Source organism: Bos grunniens, chromosome 15 (genome assembly GCF_055505025.1).
Source record: "Bos grunniens cultivar Pamir isolate PY7600 chromosome 15, Bosgru_T2T1.0, whole genome shotgun sequence".
Taxonomy (NCBI): Eukaryota; Metazoa; Chordata; class Mammalia; order Artiodactyla; family Bovidae; genus Bos; species Bos grunniens.
Window position 1 is genome coordinate 4,151,554 of NC_141179.1, and position 7,333 is coordinate 4,158,886.

Below are 7,333 nucleotides of genomic sequence, written 5' to 3' on the forward strand. Positions count from 1 at the left end.
AGGGACTCTCAAGAGTCTTCTCCAACATCACAGTCCAAAACCATCAATTCTTCAGTGCTCAGCTTTCTTCACAGTCCAACTCTCATATCCATACATTACTACTGGAAAAAACACATCCTTGACTAGACGGACCTTTGTTGGCAAAGTAATGTCTCTGCTTTTCAATATGCTATCTAGGTTGGTCATAACTTTCCTTCCAAGGAGTAAGTGTCTTTTAATTTCATGGCTGCAGTCACCATCTGCAATGATTTTGGAGCCCAGAAAAATAAAGCCTGACACTGTTTCCCCATCTATTTCCCATGAAGTGATGGGACCGGATGCCATGATCTTCGTTTTCTGAATTTTGAATTTTAAGTCAACTTTTTCACTCTCCTCTTTCACCCTCATCAAGAGACTTTTTAGTTCCTCTTCACTTTCTGCCATAAGGGTGGTGTCATCTACATATCTGAGGTTATTGATATTTCTCCCGGCAGTCTTGATTCCAGCTTGTGTTTCTTCCAGTCCAGCATTTCTCATGATGTACTCTGCATATAAGTTAAATAAGCAGGGTGACAATATCAGCCTTCACGTACTCCTTTTCCTATTTGGAACCAGTCTGTTGTTCCATGTCCAGTTCTAACTGTTGTTTCCTGACCTGCATTTAGGTTTCTCAAGAGGCAGGTCAGGTGGTCTGGTATTCCCATCTCTTTCAGAATTTTCCGCAGTTTATTGTGATCCACACAGCCAAAGGCTTTGGCATAGTCAATAAAGCAGAAATAGATGTTTTTCTGGAACTCTCTTGCTTTTTCCATGATCCAGCAGGTGTTGGCAATTTGGTCTCTGGTTTCTCTGCCTTTTGTAAAACCAGCTTGAACATCTGGAAGTTCACGGTTCATGTATTGCTGAAGCCTGGCTTGGAGAATTTTGAGCATTACTTTACTAGCATGTGAGATGAGTGCAATTGTGCAGTAGTTTGAGCATTCTTTGGCATTGCCTTTCTTTGGGATTGGAATTAAAACTGATGTTTTCCAGTTCTGTGGCCACTGCTGAGTTTTCCAAAATTTCTGGCATACTGAGTGCAGCACTTTCACAGTGTCATCTTTCAGGATTTGGAATAGCTCAACTGGAATTCCATCACCTCCACTAGCTTTGTTTGTACTGATGCTTTCTAAAGCCAATTTGACTTCAAATTACAGGATATCTGGCTCTAGGTCAGTGATCACACCATCGTGTTTATCTGGGTCATAAAGATCTTTTTTGTACAGTTCTTGTGTGTATTCTTGCCACCTCTTCTTAATATCTTCTGCTTCTGTTAGGTCCATACCATTTCTGTCCTTTATCGAGCCCATCTTTGCATGAAATGTTCCCTTGGTATCTCTAATTTTCTTGAAGAGATCTCTAGTCTTTCCCATTCTGTTGTTTTCCTCTATTTCTTTGCATTGATCACTGAAGAAGGCTTTCTTATCTCTTCTTGCTGTTCTTTGGAACTCTGCATTCAGATGCTTATCTCTTTCCTTTTCTCCTTTGCTTTTCACTTCTCTTCTTTGCACAGCTATTTGTAAGGCCTCCCCAGACAGCCATTTTGCTTTTTTGCATTTCTTTTCCATGGGGATGGTCTTGATCCCTGTCTCCTGTACAATGTCACGAACCTCTATCCATAGTTCATCGGGCACTCTATCTATAAGATCTAGTCCCTTAAATGTATTTCTCACTTCCACTGTATAATCATAAGGGATTTGATTTATGTCATACCTGAATGGTCTCGTGGTTTTCCCTACTTTCTTCAATTTCAGTCTGAATTTGGCAATAAGGAGTTCATGATCCGAGCCATAGTCAGCTCCTGGTCTTGTTTTTGTTGACTGTTTAGAGCTTCTCCATCTTTGGCTGCAGAAAATATAATCAATCTGATTTCAGTGTTGACCATCTGGTGATGTCCAAGTATAGATTCTTCTTTTGTGTCATTAGAAGAGAGTGTTTGCTATGACCAGTGCATTTTCTTGGCAAAACTCTATTAGTCTTTGCCCTGCTTCATTCCGTATTCCAATGCCAAATTTGCCTGTTACTCCAGGTGTTTCTTGACTTCCTACTTTTGCATTCCAGTCCCCTATAATGAAAAAGACATTTTTGGGGGTGTTAGTTCTAAAAGGTCTTGTAGGTCTTCATAGAGCCATTCAACTTCAGCTTCTTCAGCGTTACTGGTTGGGGCATAGACTTGGATTACTGTGATATTGAATGGCTTGGCTTGGAAACAAACAGAGACCATTCTGTCGTTTTTGAGATTGTATCCAAGTACTGCATTTCAAACTCTTTTGTTGACCATGATGGCTACTCCATTTCTTCTGAGTGGTTCCTGCCCACAGTAGTAGATATAATGGTCATCTGAGTTAAATTCACCCATTCCAGTCCATTTTAGTTCACTGATTCCTAGAATGTCAACGTTCACTCTTGCCATCTCTTGTTTGATCACTTCCAATTTGCCTTGATTCATGGACCTGACATTCCAGGTTACTATGCAATATTGCTCTTTACAGTGTCGGAGCTTGCTTCTATCACCAGTCACACCCACAAGTGGGTATTTGTTTTTGCTTTGGCTCCATCCCTTCATTCTTTCTGGAGTTATTTCTCCACTGATCTCCAGAAGCATATTGGGCACGTACTGACCTGGGGAGTTCCTCTTTCAGTATCCTATCATTTTGCCTTTTCATACTGTTCATGGGGTTCTCAAGGCAAGAATACTGAAGTGGTTTGCCATTCCCTTAACCTTACCTGTGTTATTTCCCTCAACTTTCCGTATCTTTATGTCATATCAAGATACTCTCCTGAATTTATTCCTGCCTCAGAGGGCAAAAAAAAAAAAAAAAAAAAAAGTTGCTCTTTTTTCTAAATTTAACTTTATTCTTTCCAGACTAATTTTTTAAATTTCGATCTCATCCTGTTAAGCCTCCTAAGTAAGCATTTCATTCTATCATATTCTCAAGTAGCTCCCCATCCTCTTCCTTTCACATTTATTTCTATCTTTGTTTCTATTGATACTTGTTTCCACATGTGTATGTATGTGTGTATATTTATACATACTTACCTTAAAAAATGGGACTTCCCTGAAGGCTCAGTTGTAAAATAACCACCTGCAATGCAGGAGAAATGGGTTTGATCCCTGGGTCAGAAAGATTCCCTGGAGAGGAAATGAAAACCCATTCCAGTTTTTTTGTCTGGAAAATGCCATGGACAGAGGAGCCTGGAGGGTTACAATCCATATCAGCACAAAGAGTTGGACATGACTGAGTGACTGAGCATAGCACCTTTAAAAAATAGCTGAAATCCCAAACCCAAAACTCAAATTCCTTTGAATGTATTAAAGATATTGTCTCTTTGAATGATCTTTTCTTTTTCACACATATATATATATATATATTTTTTTTTTTTTTTAAATTAGAGGGTATTTACTTTACAATATTGTAGTGGTTTTGGCATACAGCAACATGAATCAGCATTGGCTATATATATGTCCCCTCCCTCTTGAACCCCTCTCCTACTTCCCTTCCCATTCCACCCCTCTAGGTTGTCACAGAGCACTGGCTTTGGATTCCCTGCTTTTACATGGAACTTCCACTGGCTATCTATGGTCTCTTCTCATACTTCTACCTTTCAGCCCTGAAATCTCACTAGCACTTATGTATTTGGCTTTTTTAAATCTTTATTTTTCTAGAGAGGGTTTAAGTTTTCAACAACATTGAAAAGAAGATGTAGAGATCTCCCACATAGCCTGGGCCCACACTCATAAATAACCTCCTTTATTAGCAATATCACTTATAAAAATGGTACATTATTTTTTTTTACCAAGGGTGAACTTAAAAGTCATTGATACTATTTTTTTTTTTTTTAAACAAACCAGGAATGATTTTCTTTTTCTTTCTTTTTTTTTTCTTTTTTGGAGTGTATGCCTTTCTTTGTTTTTTTTTTTTTTTTTTTTTTTACTTTACAATATTGTATTGGTTCTGCCACACATCACCATGAATCCACCATGGGCATACATGTGTTCCCCATCCTGAACCCCCCTCCAACCTCCCTCCCCATACCATCCCTCTGAGTCATCCCAGTGCACCTGCCCCAAGCATCCTGTATGGAACCTGGATTGGTGATTCGTTTCTTATATGATATTATACATGTTTCAGTGTCTTTCCCCCAAATTGTCCCACCCTCTCCCTCTCCCATAGATTCCGAAAGACTTTTATACATCTGTGTCTCTTTTGCTGTCTCACATACAGGGTTATTGTTACCATCTTTCTAAATTCCATATATATGTGTTAGTATACTGTATTGGTGTTTTTCTTTCTGGCTTACTTCACTCTGTATAATAGGCTCCAGTTTCATCTACCTCATTAGAACTGATTCAAATGTATTATTTTTAATGGCTGAGTAATACTCCATTGTGTATATGTACCACAGCTTTCTTATCCATTCATCTGCTGATGGACATCTAGGTTGCTTCCATGTTTTGGCTACTATAAACAGTGCTGCAATGAACATTGAGGTACACGTGTCTCTTTCAATTCTGGTTTCCCCGGTGTGTCTGCCCAGCAGTGGGATTTCTGGGTCATAAGGCAGTTATATTTCCAGTTTTTTAAAGAATCTCCAAACTGTTCTCCATAGTGGCTGTACTAGATTGCATTCCTGCCAACAGTGTAAGAGGGTTCCCTTTTCTTCACACTCTCTCCAGCATTTATTGCTTGTAGACTTTTGGATCACAGCCATTCTGACTGGCATGAAATGGTACCTCAATGTAGTTTTGATTTGTATTTCTCTGATAATGAGTGATGTTGAGCATCTTTTCATGTGTTTGTTAGCCATCTGTATGTCTTCTTTGGAGAAATGTCTATTTAGTTCTTTGGCCCATTTTTTGATTGGGTCATTTATTTTTCTGTAATTGAGCTGTAGGAGTTGCTTGTATATTTTTGAGATTAGTTGTTTGTCAGTTGCTTCATTTGATATTATTTTCTCCCATTCTGAAGGCTGTGATTTTTTTTTAATTTAAACTTAAATATATACATATTATGTATATGACACAGTTTTTGTACTTCAGAAATCTGCAGACATTTTTGTTTTGCATTAATTTCACTATGCTGTAGATGTCTGAAGAAAGCCCAATTATTTTTTCTTATACATCACCCATTTTTTCCCCATTTGTCTACTTGTATAGCTATTTTTTTTATTCCTAACTTGAAATATTATGAGGACACAGCCTGCATTTGTCCTCAAAGTCCTTGAGATATCTTTTCAAGTAAAAGATATAATCTTTATTTCAGAAAGTAGTTTTATATTATATAATCAAAATTTTTCTAGTTTTGTGAAAAACGTCCTGGTCTTTTGACAAGAATTGTATTCAATCTGTAGATTACGTTGGGTAATATGATCATTTTAACAATATTTATTCTTCCAACACATGAACATGGTATATCTGCTTGAGTATGATTTTAGCTATGGGCTTGTCATATAAGACCCTTATCAAATTGAATTTTATTCCCTATATGCCAACATTCTAGAGAATTTTTATCATAAATGGATGTTGAGTTTTATCAAAATATTTTCTGCATATATTAAGAAAATCATAGAGTTTTATTCTTTTTGAGCTATGAGGGCTTGCCTCATAGCTCAAATCCATCTACAATGCAGAAGACCAGGTTCAATTCCTGGGTCAGGGAGATTTGGTGGAGAAGGGAAAGGCTACCCACTCCAGTATTCTGGCCTGGAGAATTCCATGGATTGTATAGTCCATGGGGTCACAAACAGTTGGAGAGGACTGACTTTCACTTTATTTGTTAATATATCACATTGAAAGATTTGTGGATATTGAAAAATCCTTACATTCCAGAGATAAATTGCAGTTTATCATGGAGTATGATCCTTTTAATATATTGCCGAATTCAGTTTAGTAATATTTTGTTGAGGATTTTTGCATCTATGATCATAAGTGATGTTAGCTTTTCATTTTTTTGCTATATTTTTATTTGACTTTGATATCAGGGTGACACTGGCCTTACAGAATGCATTAAGAAGCATTTCGTCCTCTGCAATTTTTGGGCTAGTTTAAAAGGATAGATTTTAACATTCTCTACTGTGGAATTTTTGTTTTTTTTTTTTTTTCTACTGTGGAATTTTTGATATGTGGTTACCATGAAGTTTATTTATAGCAAACTATACATATATTTGATTGTTTTAAATTGCTGATCTCTTTACTCCAAATTCATTAACAATCTTAATTGTGTGGTCTCTATCTTCAAACTAATTGTTTCTGATATCACATTTATGTAACGTCACTTTTCCTTTGCTGCTTTTGATATTCTCTTTATTTTTAGATTTTTCCACTTTAATTACTATGTGGCTTTTAGTGTGCTTCTCTTTGGGTTGATTTTATCTGGGGCTCTATATTTGCTGGACTTGAAAGTTTATTTCTTTTTCCAGGTTAGGAAAATTTTCAGCTTCTATATCTTCAATTATTTTCTCAGTCCCTCTATCTCTTCTTTCTGGGCCATTTATAATGGGAATACCTGTGCACTTAATTTTATCTCATATTTCTCTTAAACTGACCTCATTTATTTTCATTATCCTTTCTTTTTTTTTTTTTTCTATTCACAGTTCTTACTCTGTCTTCTAGCTCATTGATTAATTCCTTTGAATCATTTAGTCTACTATTGATTCCTTCTAATTTATTTTATTTTTCATTTCAATTATTGTATTATTCATCTCTGTTTCCTTGTTCTTTATATATGCTAACTCTGTTAAAACATCTAACTTCTTGGTCTGTGCATCCATTCACTTTTCAAACCATTCACTTTCTCTGATCATTTTTACAATAATTAACCTGACTCTTTCTTGGGTAGAGTGGTTTTCTTCACCTCACTTAGTTCTTCTTCATTGGTTTTATATTGTTCCTTCATCTGGAACTTGTTTCCCAGTTGCCTCATTTTGCCTAAATTACTCTATAGATGAGTTATGTTTTCTGACCTTAGACAAGGGGTGTTTTGTAGGAGATATCCTATGTGTTCCAACATTTCTCTTTTATCAACAGTGGTATATGCTCTAGGACTTCCACCTATGATGACTGCATGGGTCTTTCTACCATGATCACTTAATTATGTAGGCAGTCTAATAGTCTTGGTTAGCCCTTAGTCCAATTGACTGTTAGGCCCTGACTTGTGTGGAGGATGCTAACTACTGATTGGTGTGACCAGGTCAGGAAGCAGCTGACTACAGGAACTGGAGGGCTCTGGAACTAATACTAACTTAGTGGTGGATGAAGTCAACATCCAAGAGATCCTGAGGTTGTTCTTTGCCCACTGGTGGGTGAAGCCAGTCC